Source organism: Coenobita brevimanus, chromosome 100, assembly GCF_032717465.1.
Source record: "Coenobita brevimanus isolate Jiangsu-jjx chromosome 100, ASM3271746v2, whole genome shotgun sequence".
Lineage (NCBI taxonomy): Eukaryota > Metazoa > Arthropoda > Malacostraca > Decapoda > Coenobitidae > Coenobita > Coenobita brevimanus.
In genome coordinates this window covers 40,313,416-40,331,303 of record NC_137053.1, presented here as the reverse complement: position 1 = coordinate 40,331,303, position 17,888 = coordinate 40,313,416, and the positions used below count along the sequence as shown (strand labels likewise).

The 17,888-nt window shown below is 41.6% G+C and overlaps 1 pseudogene; it reads left to right on the top strand.

Annotated features, from left to right (window-relative positions):
• Positions 1–8,301: 8,301 nt before the first annotated feature.
• LOC145414641 (DNA replication licensing factor mcm5 pseudogene) lies at positions 8,302–8,697 on the top strand (annotated as a pseudogene).
• The last annotated feature ends 9,191 nt before the right edge of the window (positions 8,698–17,888 follow it).

Sequence of the window (17,888 nt, the reverse complement as noted above, 5' to 3'; positions counted from 1 at the left end):
ACTCAGGTCCAGTACCAAGCAGATGTTCGGCCAGTGAGAAATATAATGAGTTAGTAAATATAATACATGGAGGCCAAGACAGATATATCCCTTCAAAACCGTTTAGAACGAATAATTCAGAACCAAGATGATTAAACAACAGATTAAAATCTCTCATAGGCAAAAGGAAAAGAATATATAGAAAAATAAAACGTGGAGAGGAACACTTACGTAACCGGTACGCGATTTTAAATAGAGAGGGAAAGAGGGAGATAAGGAAAGAAAAGATAAGTTATGAAATTAAGGTTGCAAGTGAATCGAAAGAAAACCCCAAGGGTTTTCATCAAATGTACCGTACGATAAATAAAGATAGGATAAGACCACTCAGAACAGAATCAGGTGACATTACCAGTGAAGATAAAGAAATGTGCTCCATCCTAAATAATTACTTCATATCAGTATTCACCAAGGAAAATCTAGACCTGGCCCCTCAACCAGCAAATATTTACGATAATACGGAAAATATTCTTAGTAAAATAACCATTAGTAAGGAGGACGTACCGAAAGATATTAATAAGTTAACACCTCAAAAATCGCCAGGTCCGGACGATATATATGCAAAAATTACAAAAGAAACTAAAGAAGAATTGTCAGTCACTTTTAACGTTATTTAATTACTTTAATTTCAGGAGGAGTGGAAGACCGCAAACGTAGTACCCATTTTTAAAAAGAGAGATAAATCAGCTGTGTCGTATTATCGTCTGATAAGTCTAACGTCAATAGTGGGAAAAATGTTAGTAAATTTTGGCAAATAAGATTAGAGAACACTTAGAAATATTTAATCTTATAAAAGAAAGTCAGCACAGATTCAGGCAAGGACGATCCTGCCTCACAACCTTGTTGCCATTCTTCTCGGAGGTCTATGAGGCAGTAGATAGCGATAAAGGTACCGATATTATTTATCTGGACTTTAGTAAAGCTTTTGATAGGGTCCCACACGAAAGGTTAGTTAGAAAGGTCCAAGCACACGGTATAGACGGCAGTATCTCAAAATGGATAGAATCCTGGCTGAAAGGACGAAAGCAGAGAGTATTAATAAATGGAACTAAGTCGGATTGGAGATTAGTAACTAGCGGTGTACCACAGGGTTCAGTACTCGGTCCCTTATTATTTATTATACATATAAATGATCTAGACTTAGGAATCACTAACAGTGTCAGCAAATTTGCCGACGATACAAAAATAGGGCGTATCATTGACTCGACTGATGATTGCCATAACTTACAAAAGGACCTCGATATATTGTCCAAATGGTCTAAAACTTGGCAAATGGAATTTAACGTTGAAAAATGTAAAGTACTTAACGTAGGCAAAACCATTGGAGACACTAAATACAGCTTAGATAACAAAGAAATTAGCAAATCGGAATACGAGAGAGATCTAGGAGTTATGGTTAGTAACGACCTCAGACCAAGGCAACAGTGCATTAATTCGAGAAATAAAGCAAGTAGGGTCCTAGGATTTATTTCGAGAAGCGTGAGCAATAGGTCATCAGAAGTAATACTGCAACTTTATCTAGCATTAGTAAGGCCACTCTTAGACCGCGCAGTACAATTTTGGTGTCCTTACTATAGAATGGAGAGTAACTCGTTAGCAAATGTACAGAGAAGAATGACAAAAATGATACATGATGTTCGGAACCTGTCATATGAAGACAGACTGAAAAGACGAAGTCTGCACTCACTAGAGAGGCTTAGAGTAAGGGGAGACTTAATTGAGGTGTTTAAGTGGATGAAAGGTTTAAATAAGGGAGATATTAGAAAGGTACTTAAAGTGAGCATACAGGATAGAACTAGAAGTAATGGTTTCAAAATAGAAAAATTCCGTTTCAATAAGGAAATTGGTAGAAAATGGTTTGGTAATAGAGCAATAGACGAATGGAATAAGCTACCTAGTAAAGTAGTTGCTGCCTCCTCCATTGAGAGTTTCAATCATACGCTAGATAAGCATATGACAAATAAGGGGTGGGTATAGAAAATAAAATCTTTTAACCAATACTAATTTATACTTTTTCCTTTTCAGGTTACTCCATGATAGAGTCTTTTTCTCCTTTCACACTTTCCTATAAAATATCCATGCCAGTTTTTCTATACTGCGTGGTGTTCTTTCTGACTTTTTCCTGCCGGCTTCAGCTGGAGGGTTTGGAGGGCAGGGGAGAGCCTTCTTTGCTGTCCTTATCTCATTCTAGTAGTTCAGTTACTCTTCTAGGAGCTGCCTAGCATGGGCCAACCGGCCTACTGCAGTTATCCTCTCTTCTTATGTTCTTATGTACGGTACATTCTTTTCACAGCATTCAGCAACTTCCCATCAACTCCATATATTCTTCATACTTTGCACAATCCTTGTCTATCCTCCCTGTCATATGCGTTCTCCAAATCCATGAAGGCCGCAAACAACTTTTCCCTTCTCTAGCAACTTTTCCAGTAAAGATCTAAGAATGAATATCTGATCTACACAACCCCTTCCCTTCCTAAAGCCTCCCTGTTCTTCTCCAACTAATTCCTGTATTTTTTCCCTAACTCTGTCAGTAAGTATCATACCATATACTTTTCCTGTTACACTAAATAGACAAATACCCCTATGATTACCACACACTTATTTTTCTCCTTTTTCTCTGTACAGGGAAATAATTATACCTGACTTCCAATCCTTCGGGACTCTACCTTCCTCCCATGCCAATCTGCACATCTTCCACATCCATTCTACTACTATCTCTCCCCCATGCATCATCATTTCTCCACACACTTCATTAATTCCCGGGTCTTTCCCCATTTTGAGTTTCTTCATTGCTTCCACAACTTCCATCCTACTGATTTTTTCCTGTCATCACACCTCCCTCCTTCTCCCAGCCACTCCCCAGTCACTTATACTCGCATTACTTTCATTCTCTATGTTCAACAATTCCTTAAAGTGCTCTCTTCATCTGCTCACTTTTTCTCTCTTCTCAACTAGTAATCTACCATTTTTATCTTTCAGGCAGATAGTTTGGATTAAAATTTCCTTTCCCTTTTTCCTGTGAAATTTTCATGACAGTTTTTCTTTGTTGCATAGTGATCCTTCTCACAATTTCCTGCTGGCTTCGGTTGGAGGGTTTGGTGGGTGGGAGGGAGCCTTCCTGCTTTTCTATCATTGTCAGTAGCTGGTAGAAGAGTTCTGTTAGTTATAACCTTCCTTATACCAAACAGCCACGAAAGGACCAAGAGCTCTGTTGCTGTTTGCTTTCCTTTGTACTCCTTTAACCCTTACTTGCCATTTGCTATCTAGCCTTTAACCCGCGGCGTCCCGTCGACGTACTTCCACGTCCTCACGTTATGTCACTGCCAATCCCATTGACATACTCCAACGTCCTGCAATTGCAAGGTTCATAATTTCCACAATTTTCAAAATTCGCGCGAGATTTTTGATTCGCCCACGTACCCAAGCCTCCCCTACCTGCCCCCAGGCGGGCAGCGTCCCAGACCCCGCATGACCTGTGCTCGCCCTTGTCTCGGTCACTCACCTGTTAGCAGTGACCCAGGTCAGACATGGCGCGTAAAGGTCTCTCAGACGACGAAATACAATCCGCCCTGGATGCCTTCACTGGAGATAGTGATTCTCCACTTGATGATGATGTGGTGGATCGAGATAATGTGCAGCCTGAGGAGGAAATAACAAGCAGTGATGAGGAGGTCCCTTCGCCCCAGAAAAAGCGGTATGTCACGTATCGTAAGGCAAGGGAAGGCCAGCCTGCACCCAAAACTCCTGCATGGACCTCTCTCCATCCCCTTGAGAGAGATTCTGATGAGGATGATGACGATGACGGCGGCTTAGGACGTGATGTTGCCTCGTGGTTGGGGAAGGGAAAAATCTCACCCCGAGGATCAGAAGGTGGGGCGAGAAGGCAAATAAAGTATGGCCTAGTGTTTTGTCTGGGGAAGGCGAAAGTGGTGTGGTGGGAGTGCGGGGTGAAAGGGAAGTGGTGTGAGGGAGGCAGCACGAGCACGTGGTGCACGTAGGCCTAGGGGAGAGGAGGTGGAGCCACTCCCCAGCACGTCTTTCACCATACAATATTCCCAAACTTCCTCCACACAGCCCCAGGATGTGGGGAAAGGAAGGAAAGGGAAGGGAAAGGGTAAAGGAAAAGGGAGAGGGAAGAGAAGTGCGAGTGATGAAAGGCGCCGCTCTCCACCTCCCCCACCACCACCAATGTTGCGTTGTGCCTTCAGCCATGTTTCAGAGAGTACCATAACTTCCTACACTACTGAAACTGTGTGGGTTGGCGATATGACGCTCAGTATAATGGTAAGGCCAGTCAGTATGTGCCAAGTCTTATATAAACTTGAAACGGGTGTAATGTTTGCAGGAAAGTAATGTATAAGTTGAGAAATAGTGTAAGTTGAACGAAGTGATATGAAAACTACACCCACTGTATAAATCTGCAAAAATATGACGCTCAGTATAACACTCTGGTCAGTAAATATGTGATAGCAAGAATATAAAGTGGAAACTGGTGTAATGTTAGCATGCATAAAACGTATAAGTTGAAAAATAGTGTAAGTTGTAATAATTGATGTCATGAGTACACCCACTGTGTAAATCTGCGAAAATATGATGCTCAGTATAACACTCTGGTAGGTAAATATGTGATAGCAAGAATATAAAGTGGAAACGGGTGTAATGTTAGCATGAATAAAACGTATAAGTTGAACAATAGTGTAAGTTGTAATAATTGATGTCACGAGTACACCCACATTCTGATCAGTAAGTATGTGATAGGAATTATATAAAGTGGAATTTGTTGTAATGTTAGTAGTAAGGTATTTTATAAGTTGAATACTAGTGTAAGATGAAACAAATGATATCGCGATAACACTCCCTGTGTAAGTATGCGCTAATATGATGCTCAGTTGCATCGTAAGTTCTGAAATTATGTGATATCAATTATATCAAGTGTAAACATGTGCAATGTTAGTGGAGAATTATTATATAAGTACAAAAATAGGTTGTAAGTTGAAATAGTAGTCATAGCGACTTCACCGTGTGTGTTATTATGCGCTATTATTAAGCTATATATTTACGTAAGGCCTGAAATTATCTCAAAACAGTTCTATAAAGTTGAAAAGTGTATAATGTTATTAGAAAAGTATTATGTAAGTAGAAAAAACACAATACGAGTTGAAACAACAGTCACAGTGAGTTCACTCACTACGTAAATAAGCGCTAACATTACGCTAAATGTTATCAAAAGGCCTGTGAATACGTAAAAACAGTTCAATAAAATGTAAAATGGTATAATGTTATTGTAGAAGTATTATGTAAGTAAAAAAAATGATATGTATCATGATTTTCGAATGTTAGCGATTCATCGTGAACAAGTTGCCCGATTGTGCTCATTTTGCACGATGGTACAATGCTTATTTCTGCTCTATTTTTGTATAAAATCCAATATACTCTTTTATCACATGTTTTTATGTTTGTAGTAAATACATATCTACTTACTTTCATTGGTTTCCCAGACTTATAATACCATAGAAAACGTTAGAGGCTCAGACCGCCTACGGAGAACACGGGGCCAGGTGGGACCAAGGCATACCTGTTTAAGGTAATTATGGACCCCGGGGAACAATTTCTTTGTCACTGACCATTGTTTCTGACCAAAAGCGAAAGTTTTAGCAAAAAAAAAAAAGGGTCGAAAAATGGTCGGGATTGGGGGGTACCAGTGGTGAAAAAGTGGTCGGGACGGGGCGGGTTAACTCTCAACGGAAGGGGCAGCAACCACCTCACTAGGTACTAGGTAGAATATTCCATCCTTCCCCAACTCCATTGCCAAACCAGTTTCTACACATTTTCTTACTAAAACTAAATTTTTCTAGTTTAAAACCATTACTTGTGGTTCACTTTCATATGCTTATGGTACTTAAAGTACCTTGCTAATATTCCCCTTATTTATTCCATTCATCCACTTAAACGCCTCCATTAAGTCTCTCACTAAATGCTTTTCTAGTGAGTGTATATTTAGTTTTTTTCAGTATGTCTTTACATGAAAGGTTCCGAACATCATGTATCATTTTGTCATTCTTATCTGTATATTTTCTAACGAAATGATGGACACCAAAATTGTACGGCATAGTCTACAGTAGATGTGGCCTTACTAAAATTTGGTTTTACGCCAGGTATCCCCGAAAGGCTAAGGAGTTGCCCCTGATAGAGGACTTTGGGTCGGAGCGTGTAGGCTTTTATGACTGGATGCCCTTCCTGATGTCTACCAATTACCCTTGAGTAGATTCGATCCTCCAACACTTCGGTCAGAGCGAAGCGCTTTAACCCCTACACCGCGGGCATGTTTACCGATGTTTTGCGTGTGCCGCGGGGTTAGTTGGGCTCCGACAGACTCTCAAAAAATATTTGCCAAAAATCAGTTATTAGTCCTAGAATATTAAAATTAAATATACTTATGGCACATACCTTCAGCTTTCTCCTGGAATGTTTGTTGAGCCTTCGTCAATTACCATAGGACTTGTGGAGACCTCTGAAGTTGGGTAACGAAGTCTCCACTTTACACTTCCCGACAACCCGTAATATGATTACCACAGCCAGATATTAACACTATAAACACTACTCTATGATTTTCAAGTAGTTTGGGATCCATACTCCAAAAAAAAAACACTGTGAAAGCAGTGAAAATTATGAGCGCGTCTGACCGTCGCACTTGCGCTAGTTCGCTCTTGGTACTCTGTCATTTATTATTCATAAAACCCCTCACACTTTATATTTCTATTACTATATAACACTTATATATATCTACAGTCTTTATCCATAAGTTTCCTTCAGTAGTATTAGTTTATTGTCACTGTAGGGATTCAATTTCTTTCAGTAAAATACGTAGCATTCACTTTCTCGTCCTGTATACTAGCATTGAGAGTGAATGTCACTTTCATCTTCACTCTCATAACTCATAGTATTCAGACTTGCTAGAGTGAAACTTTCACTTTCATTACTCCTAGGGTATATACTCGTATTCTTATAATACTACTCATTTACATTTCTATTTACGTTCTCTATTTTATTTACGTTATTTACATTTCTATTTTATTTACACTGTGTTATGCACTGTCACTGTAAGTAACTTATAAAACTATTTTCCATTATTCATGTATATTTACATTCATTACTTTCACTTGCTGTTTACACATTATTTACACATTATTTACAATTCCACTTGCACTGTTTTACTCAATAGAAAGATCGTAGTCACTCTTTTATCAATTGTCAGCCCTTTACCTCTTTCCACACGAGGTTTAGTAGGGGGTAAAGGTCACAGGGCCCTTTGCATGGGGGTGAAAAAGTCCCTGAAGTCAGCAAGAGGAAACAGACGTACCTCCACTATGGAAGATGAGAGTGAACTGATAAGGGAGGGCCGGGGTTGAGGCCTACTTAGGGGATATTCAGTACTACCAACGTTAGCTCTTGAAACAGCTATGTATAGCACTGAAATGATTGGCAGGAAATCTAGACAATACATTATAAATTAGGGAGTTCCAGGTGAATGTAAATATCACTTAGGCTTCTCCCTTCCCTCCTTATATGTACATTTATTACGAAAATAGATTATACGGCATATTTCAAGGGGAAAAAAACAGCGAAAATTAGCGAACGAGTGCACGTGAGGTGTTGTCAGGTGATAATTAGCCAATTCCAGGTGTATGGCACTCTCACTTACCTTATTTCTTTCTTGTATATATTATTTGGTATAAGAATAGGGCATAGAATTTATTTCAATAGATGAAATCAGTGGAAAATTCCAGGGAAGATTTACTTAGCGTAGCACGGCTGGGCAGGCGAGAGGATAGGGTAATGGAGGGGGGGGTAGAGAGGGCAGTCAAGAATGGGGAGAAATGGCTAAATTTTCAACAATGGATGGGAGTACAGATGAGATTAGGAGTGCTGACTAGTGTTGGACATTGGCAGTACTGATAGATGATACAAGCCCACACTTGGAAGCCCGGGTGAATTAAAAATTACACAGAATCACAAAAGCGACACCCCGCGGTATGATCCCTTGCTCCCAAGCGTCACGAAAGTGACGCCCCGCGGTTAAGGGGTTAATCCACTGAGCCACGGCTGCTACGGATGTGGTGTTACTAATGCTAGACAAAGTTGTAATACTACTTTAGAAGTCCTATTGCTCATGCGTCACAAAATAAATTCTAGGACTGGTTTATTTCTCGCATTTATACACAGTTGCCCTGATTTAAAGTCTTTACTAACCATGACCATAAGAGAATGGCTATTCCCATCACAGTCAGACAACTTGAAGCAATTGTTCGTATTGCTGAATCCCTGGCCAAGATGCGTCTGGAGCCATTTGCCAATGAGCGAGATGTAGATGAGGCTCTGAGACTCTTCCAGGTCTCAATTCTTGATGCTGCAATGTCTGGTTCACTCACAGGTGCTGAAGGATTTACTACAGAAGAGGACCAGGAGATGTTGTCTCGCATTGAGAAGCAGCTCAAAAGGAGGCTTGCAATTGGATCGCAAGTCTCTGAACATGCCATTGTCCAGGACTTTCTAAAGCAGAAATACCCAGAGCGAGCAGTGTACAAAGTGTTGCACTTTATGATCCACCGAGGAGAGCTGCAACATCGTTTGCAGCGCAAAATGCTCTATCGGATGAAGTGAAGTAGTAAACATTTCAGATTGTGGGGGGGGGGGACGATGTATTATCATCTCACGTATTACCATTACCCATTTGTCACAATAGTAATTGATTTGAGGAAACTTCCTTGTTGATATATATATATATATATATATATATATATATATATATATATATATATATGTATTTTAAATATAGGCAAAGCTTATAAAGCCAAGAAACCATTTACTACGCTGGGTGGTAACCATATAACCAAACCATACGTGCTCCCTACGTGTCACCAAGTGGCTTGGTGGAGGATTAGTGCCCCTCCCCATAAAACAAATAACCCAAAGTCAAATGGCCACCCCTTACGGGATTGTGGGGTCTGGCAATAGATAGATAGATAGACTAACCATGACTCCTAGATCTCTTTCTCGCATTCCATTTTATTGATTTCTTTATTGTCTAGGTTGTCTAATATCTACGATAGCCTTCAACACGTTGAGTACTTTACATTTTTCGGCGTCAAGTTCCATTTGCCAATTTTTGGGCAATTTGGACAAAATATCGAGAACTTTTTCGTAGGTTCACACAATCGTCAGTTGAGTTAATGATACATCCTTTTTATGTGTCATCGGCAAATTTACAAACCTTATTAGTGTCTTCTAAGTTTAGGACATTTATAATAATAAGAGACTTTGGTACACAGATAGTTACTAGCCCCCACTCTGAGTTAGTATCACTTATCATATGCGAAGTTTCTAGTTCTCCTGGAATTGTTGCTAGACTCTGAGGCGGGAATAATGATAATACCAGTGAAAACAATAGTCTCTACCTTTGTAGTAGGTGGAGACTAATTATCGTAGGTTTTATCGCAATCTACCGCCTCACAGACCTCCAGGAAAAATTATGAAAAGTTTGTGAAGCAGGATCGTCCTTGCATAAATGTGTGCTAACTTTCATTTATGAGATAAAATCGTTTAGTTGCTCTCTAACTTTATTTGCCAAACTTGACTCTAGCATTCAATCAACTGTTGATATGGAACTTGCCGAACGATAATTCGACGCAACTGTGTTATAACTCGTTTTTTAAAATGGTTACTATAATTGCTGTCTTCTATGCCTCTGGAACTTTTTCTGAACATAAAGAATTATCAAAAAGTTGTAATTGGCTGACATAGTTCTTCCTTGGTTTCCTTTCTAATTTTTGAATATATATCGTCCAGACCTGGCGAATTTTTAGGCTTTAACTTATTCATTTCTTTCAATACATCGTTGCTACAAATGGTTATTTTACTAAGAATGTTGTTTCTATTACCATTGTGAATAACTGTTACTTGAGGGATCACTTCTAGATTTTCCATGGTAAATACTAATACGAAATAATTATTCCGGATAGAGCACTGTTCTTTTACCTTCATTAGTAATGTTACCTGATTCTTTTCTAAGAGGTCCTATTCCATCGTTATTTTTGGCACGGTACAACTAACAAAAACCCTTGGGGTTTTCTTTCAGTTATAGAGCAACCTTAATTTCATAACCTCCCTTTGCTTTCCGTATCTCCCTCTTCACTTCACTGTTCAAAATCGCGTACCGGTTACATAAGTGTTCCTCTCCTCTTTTTATTTGCCTATATATTCCATTTCTTTGGTCCATGAGATATTTTAATCTTTTGTTCAACCATCTGGGCCCTGAATTATTCGTTCTAAACACTATTAAAGGGATATATATATACTGTCCTCTGTTTATTATATCGACTAAATAGTCATACATCTCACCGATCAAACGGCCACGTGGTACCTGCCCTGAATTAATCTCCGTGGCCTGAGCTACACTTCCACCTAAATCCTGTCCCTCACCTATGACCTGAGCTTCCCCAGTGACCAAAGTGACCTGACGCACCCTCCCACCTAAGTCCTGTCTCTCACCTGTGACCTTAGTCTCTCCAGTGACTTAACCCTCACTAAAGTAACCAGTCTCCTCATGGGATATGGTCCAGAAATAAGCTCTTAATCCATCAAAATTTCTTAGACGAAACTTAGAGGCACTTGATCAGTTTTCAGTACAACGGTTATTCCAACTAAATTTGAACTTAATTTCTTCATGGTCACTTTTCCCAAGTCTTCCGACGATAATATTTTCTTTATTAGACAGAAATAAATCCAGTATACTATTACCTCTGCTGGGCTCCCTGATATACTGACAAAGGAAATTGTCCTGCACTACTTCTAGAAATTCTTTTGACTCTGCATCCCCTGTCAGATTCTACCAATCTGTCCTGCGCATATTAAAGTCCTCTATGATAATAACTGAGCTGGACATTGTTGCTTTCTCATTCTTCTCCTAAAAGTATATTCTATCTTTCCTGCTTAATTTTGGAGGTGTGTATATAGCTCATCAGGCTAATTTTTCCTTTCTATTAATATTTTCAGCCTAAACACTTCCAGTATCCCAATTGACTTAAATATTGTTTGATTGTAATAATTTAAAGAATTTCATACTTAAAAATGGCTACCTAACTCCTTGTCACGGGGCTTTTGAGCCTTTTCAATATTAAAGAATACTTTTAAATAATACTTTAAATGTTACTTGAGAACAGGACAATGAATTGACTTGTGAAAATCAAGCAAAGATTACTTTATGCCGGCTTACTTCGCTGATTCTCTAAGGACGAGAATATATTTACTTTCTCAGCAGTACACAGCAGAGACTAATTACTCACAAATGCTGTTTGTTAGTACTGATAGCCTCTAGAGAAAGTGACTCCACCCCTGACAATCAATAAATAATGTTATGAATGATAAACAGGTTCTTGCTGAAGCATTAACTCCAAGTTGGAACAACGGATTTGAGTTAATAAAGGACTGGCCTAAGTACCAGTTATGAATAATACAAAGTGTTGTACAAACTAGGAGCAGTAACAAAAATAAGCTTAATGTGGAAAAATAAAACACGAGTTTACATTACATTAAGCTCAAGAGAAAAGAACTGTGAATTTACTAATTACAATGAAACAAATTTTACGTTACATGAGTCTCAAATGAATTCAAAATAAGGAGAACACACTCACTCACTCACTCAAAAGCTAAACTCTTAAGCCTAGAAAAAACGAAAAGAAATACTGGTCAGTGAAGGGGGCTAAGTGGAAACTGGGCATCGGTGCATAAGACGGCAGCTGCACATGCTAAACCTCTCGCCGGTTCACACTAGGTGGAGATTCAGGAACTTGCTGTACACGAACCTTCTCTCATGGTGCTTCAATCCTAACTGAATTCAAATTGTGAGAGAGAGGCGAGTGCTGGCCGCAGCGGAAAAAATGTGAGCAATGCATGGCCACAACAAATCACTCAGCAAAAGCGCCAATGTCACGCGCAAGGATGATCATTTATGAAACAGTGAAAAATGTTCTGAAAACACTCCCGATCGGGTGCATACGGGGATGGTAAAACTGAGTGATAAACAGTGGAAATTCCACTAGAACTAGTGGTTTTCCATCAAAGTTCAATGTCATGAGTTTGTTTAGATACAGAATCAAGCCAATCTGTGACATTACACCCCATCAAAATCAATTTTTTTTTTTTCCTCAGGAAAATTTTTTTTTCAATATACATACATATAAATCCTAACTCAGTCACACAAGATTCACACTGTGGTGTGTGTGCTATCCTGCTACAGGAGAAAGTAAGTCCCCAGTGAGTGAAAAAACTTCATATTTGCGTTAATAGAAGCTAGCTTGAGGAAAAAAAAACTCTGTGACGACGGTTAAAAATCCTGTACTCAGGTCAAACTGAGCGAAAAGTTCGCTACATTTACATTAACAACTTATTGTTATGTAGCGTGATGTATGTAATACACGGTGTAGGTGTGACAGTTGTGGTGTAACTGTACCTACGTGTAAAATTACATAATGCAAATCAATAGTAAATGATGGTGATGAGTCAGAAGAGAAGAGGCAGCAGCATGCGTCAGTGATGATCAGCTGTTCTGCACGGCAATGCTGCACCCGCCAGCTGCACCTGCAAAAGTAATCAAGGTGGAGCATCAAAAGTGTCATTTCTCTCTCTCTGCCTAGCAATCAGTACTTATATTACAAAAAGTACACTATTTACATTATTAACCAGGAAACGTAGTCAAACTGAGCGAAAAGACTGGGCGTCTGTGCAGGACATCAAACGCTGCAATTCACCAATGGGACCTGGTTTACTGGTTAAACCTTATACCTAATTAACGAAAAGACTGGGTGTTTGTGCAGGACATCAAATGCTGCAATTCACTAAATTAACCAGGGAATGTGGCCATGAGTGAAAAGACTGGGCGTCTGTGCAGGACATCAAACGCTACAATTCGCTAATGGAACCCAGTTTACTGGTTAAACTCTATACGTAATTAGCGAAAAGACTGGGTGTTTGTGCAGGACATCAAACGCTGCAATTCACTAAATTAACCAGGGAACCTGGTCATGAGCGAAAAGACTGGGCGTCTGTGCAGGACATCAAACGCTGCAATTCGCTAATGAAACCCAGTTTACTGGTTAAACCTACCTATTAGCGAAAAGACTGGGTGTTTGTGCATAGCATCAAACGCTGTAATTCGCTAATGGGACCCATGTTAGTTATCAGCTAGTAGGCGAGACATCAGGTCTGCGCCTACATTGTCACTTCCCTTGATGTATCTCACAACAAAGTTAAACTGCTGCAAATACAGTGTCAAGCGTGTCAATCTTGCATTAGCCGTCTTGGTCGTGCTGAGACTAGTGAGTGGCATATGATCAGTTTCCAGAGTGAATGGTGCCCCATATAAATAATAGTAATATTTCTTAACACCATCAACCACAGCCAAGAGTTCCTTCTCAACAGTACTGTAATTCCTCTCGGAGGGTTTTAGCTTATGGCTGTGGTATGCCACTGGGAAAATTCCACCTTCTGATTCCTGCATTAATACGGCACCTACTCCATCTTGTGAAGCATCAGTGCGCAGTATGAAAGGTTTGTTGGAATTAGGCAACTGCAAGATAGGCTCCTTACGCAGAATATTTTTAAGGGCAGCAAAAGATCTCTCTTGCGCTTGTCCCCATTCAATGGTATTTGGAGCATGTTTTCAAATCACCTCGTACAATGTTTGGGCAATAAGAGCAAAGTTGGGGATAAAACTGCTATAATACCCCAATAGGCCAAGGAATGCCCTAACCTGTTTCTTGGTCACGGGTCACAGGGCTTCTCTAACTTTCCTAATCTTGTCACCCTGACACCTGCAGCGATTGTTGCCAACAATATGTCTGAGGAACTCCACCTCACTGTGAGTAATTTTACACTTGCTAGGCTTCTCTGGAGTCTACTGAAGACAATTTCCAAGAGTCTGAGATGCTCCTCCAATGTGGCAGAATGAACGAGGACATCATCAACGAACATCTCTACTCCTACGATACCATGGAGCGCTTGTCTCATGGCACGATTGAATACTGCTGGGGAATTGGTAAGTCCAAATGGAAGGACTTTATACTGATACAACCCCCTAGGAGTAGCAAAGGCAGTTAACTTACGGCTCTCGGGGTGAAGGGGAATCTGAAAGAATCCCTTCGCCAAATCGAGCTTTGTGAAATATCGTGAACCTGCCAGCTTGGAGAAGATGGCAATGTGGTCACCCATCGGCTAATCATCCACTTTGGTGATTGCATTTAGCCTCCTATAGTCGCCACGAATCCTGACTCCACCATCCTTCTTGCAGACTACTACCATTGGACTGCAGTAAGGAGATGAGGACTTTTCAATAATACCTGCAGTCTCCATGTCAGCAATTTCGTTGTCTACTGCATCCAGTAGTCGCATGGGAATCATATATGGCATAACCTTTACGGGAGTATCGCTGGTCAACTCAGTTTTGTGACAATCAACCTTTGCAAGTCTAGGATGGTCAGAGAAGACATCAGCATACTGACAGAGCAGTGACCTTATGGCATTCTGATCACCTAATGCTAAGTCAATGTTAAGTAAAACATCTCCGACACTCTCCTCCTGACGGGACTGAGCGGTTAACGGCTCGTCATCATGGTCATCAGCTGGGATCACCGCAGCTGCCCCAGTTTCTTCCAGTGGCTGGTCACTATCATCAGGTACTCATAGGCCAGTCTCCTCGAGGTTTGACTCATGATAAACCTTCAACATGTTAACGTGGAACCTTTTACAAAGATTCTCCATCTGAATTATGTAGTTGAGGTCTGAAATGCGCTCTACTACATCAAATGGACCCTTCCACTGCGCCAACAAATTGTTCTGGACAGTGGGGAGTAACACCAAGCACTTAACGCCTGGACTAAACTTCCGAAGTTTTGCCTTCTTATCATAATAGGCTTTCTGAGCTTCACACGCCTTGATCAATTCTTCCCTAGCTAACTCGCACGTCAACTGGAGGTGGTCAGCTAGATCAAGGACGTAGATGTAGGTGGTCTTGACTTCAGGGTCAGGTTCTTCATCGTCTCATAACTCGCGAAGGACTTGAAATGGTCCACGGACCGACCTTCCATACACCAGTTCAAAGGGTGAGAACTTCAAGGAATGCTGTGGGGCTTCTCGATAAGCAAACAGAAGAGGAGCAATGAACCGTGGCCATTCCTTTGACTGTTCGGTGGCCATATACTTTAACATCTTCTTGAGAGTCCCATTGAACCTCTCACACAATCCGTTACACATGGGATGATAAGGCGTAGTTCGCTGGCCTCGGATGGACAACAACCTAAATGCTTTGTTCATCACTGCAGAGGTGAACTGCGAACCCCTGTCGCTTAAGACCTCTTTGGGGATACCTACACGACAGAACACTTCGATCAATGCCTCAGCAACAGTGATGCCCTCTATATTCTTAAAGGCCACGGCTTCAGGTCACCGTGTATTGAAGTCAACAATAATGAGGATATACCTTGATCTGTCACTTGCCCTAAGGGAGATTGGCCCAACAATGTCAACTGCTACTCTCTCGAACGGTTCAGAGATTACAGGCATTGGTTTCAATGGCACAGGACGGACACGTCCCCGGTCAGTGGTATGCTGACACACATCACAGGAAAGCACAAGCCTTTTTATTTCCTGTCCCATTCCTGTCCAGAAAAAGTCAGCATGGATGCGGTCAGAGATTTTCTTTTGGCCCATGTGACCTCCCATGACTGAACAATGACCTAATTCGAACACTGCCCAGCGATACTACGCAAGAACGACGAACTGCAGTTGAACCTTGCCCTGGGGTGTTTGTGACTCACAGTATAGCAGTCCTCGCTTGCGAAGGAACCTGGCTTGACCTCCCCGTGAATACTTAATTACTTTACCCTCCAGCTTCTTAAGCACTGAGGCAAGTGTTGGGTCAGACTGTTGTTCTTGGACAATATCTTGACTACGAATCAGATCTTGCGGCGCTGCGACGGTCGACGGGGTGACACGATTCGGAGCCTTGGCCATGGCTCGTGTTACTGCAATAACCGAAGTCTGAGTAGCAACATCTATGGCACAACTGTTTTTGACCCCGGGTATGTTGCCGATAATGAGGTCAAACAAGGGCTCTGGCATGACAACAGCAGCTGTCAAGCCAGTGTAGAAAGGAGATGCCACCTGGATACGTGCCTCAGGGAACAATCTCACTGATCCATCATTAAGTCTAACTTGGATCTGCTTACCCGTGTACTCGTCGGCCCGAACTAAACTTTGCTTGACAGAGCAACCTGAGGAACCATTATCTCTCAGGACATTTACAGAAACACCTCCCACAAACCCTGGCTGAACAAGAGGCAGTGTTACTGGTGGAAGGGTCTGAGGAGGTAGCAGCCAGTCATTGGTGAGACTGCGGAACGAACAATGCAGCCAATGTGGAGCCCTGAGAACTTGACACCTGAGGGGTCATGCTCACCATCTGAGGAGCTGGAGCATTGACCACCTGTGGAGGAGGGTTCACTGTCGCTGGGGAAGTAGTGAACTGTGAAGTACCTGTACTGGTGGGGTTGGCACCACTGTGCGCTTGTTGTGGCATGAAGGCTGCGTTTGCATCCTGCCTCTGATACACTAAAGTCGATTGTCCTGACTGAGGGTTATGTGGTTTGTCCTTGCCCTGCTGCTGCTTAAAATACCAGTTCTGCTTGTCATACCGCCTCCACTCAGGTTTCTGAGTGTTTTGCCCCTGGTCCTTCCTCTGCGATTTGCTTGGACCTTGGCCATTATTCTGAGAACGGCCTTGTTGCTGAGGTTCAGTCTGAGATGGTTTCCCAGATTTATCAGCTTTCCTGTTCCAGGTATGCTGCTTAAGAGTTTTATATCCGTATGCAGTGAAGAATGCATCAGCCTTCTACACTATTTGGCCGGCATCCCTTACCTGGCAGATCTTAAGCTGAGCCATAAGTTCAGCAGGCCACGACTTTTCTAGCTGCATGCGCAGCATAAGGTCAATTATCCCCTCACGTGTGGAAGGAGTTTCATCTTTCTCCATCCACTCATCTAAGTAAGCAGTAAGCTGGTCAAGAAACTGAACGGCAGTCTCTTTTTCCTGTAAACGCGCCCTCATGAACTGACTCTTGGCGTCGTCAATTGTGAGACCGTACGCTTTGACGAGTGCGGCCTTCATCATCTCATACGTGAGATTGCCTCCACGAATTCTGTGGAGAATATCGAGAGCAGGGCCCTCCAACAGGCTAAGAAACTGAAGCCGCTTAGCTGCATCATCCAACTAGTACAGTTGAGCCATATCTTCAAAACGAGCTATGTATGGCTCGATTCGCTCACCTTCCTTGTATGGGGGAAGCTTGATGTGTGGGGTCGCCAGAACATGTGCAGGGAGAGCGCTCATGGAGCTTGGGCCAACTGCACCAGATGTGTCTGAAGCCAAGGAATCTCGCTTGAGCTTCAACATTTCAAGTCCATGGTTCTCACGTGCTTCTCACTTGGCATGTTCATGTTCTCGCTGTTCTCGCTCGTATTCACGTTCTCTCTCATGTTGTTCTAACTCGAGTTGACGTTCTCTTTCACGTTGTTCTAACTTGAGTTCGCATTGTTTTTGCTCGTGTTGACGTTCTCTCTCGCGTTTCTCACGCTGTTCTCGCTCATGTTCGTGCTGTTCTCGTTCATATTCGCGCTCTTTTTCGCGTTCCTCACGCTGAATTCGACGCTCTTTACGAGCATCATTCTAGCGTTGCTGCTCATAACTAAACCGAGAGGGGACATAGTCCTTAATTTTCTCAGGGTCAATAAGCCCCATATCT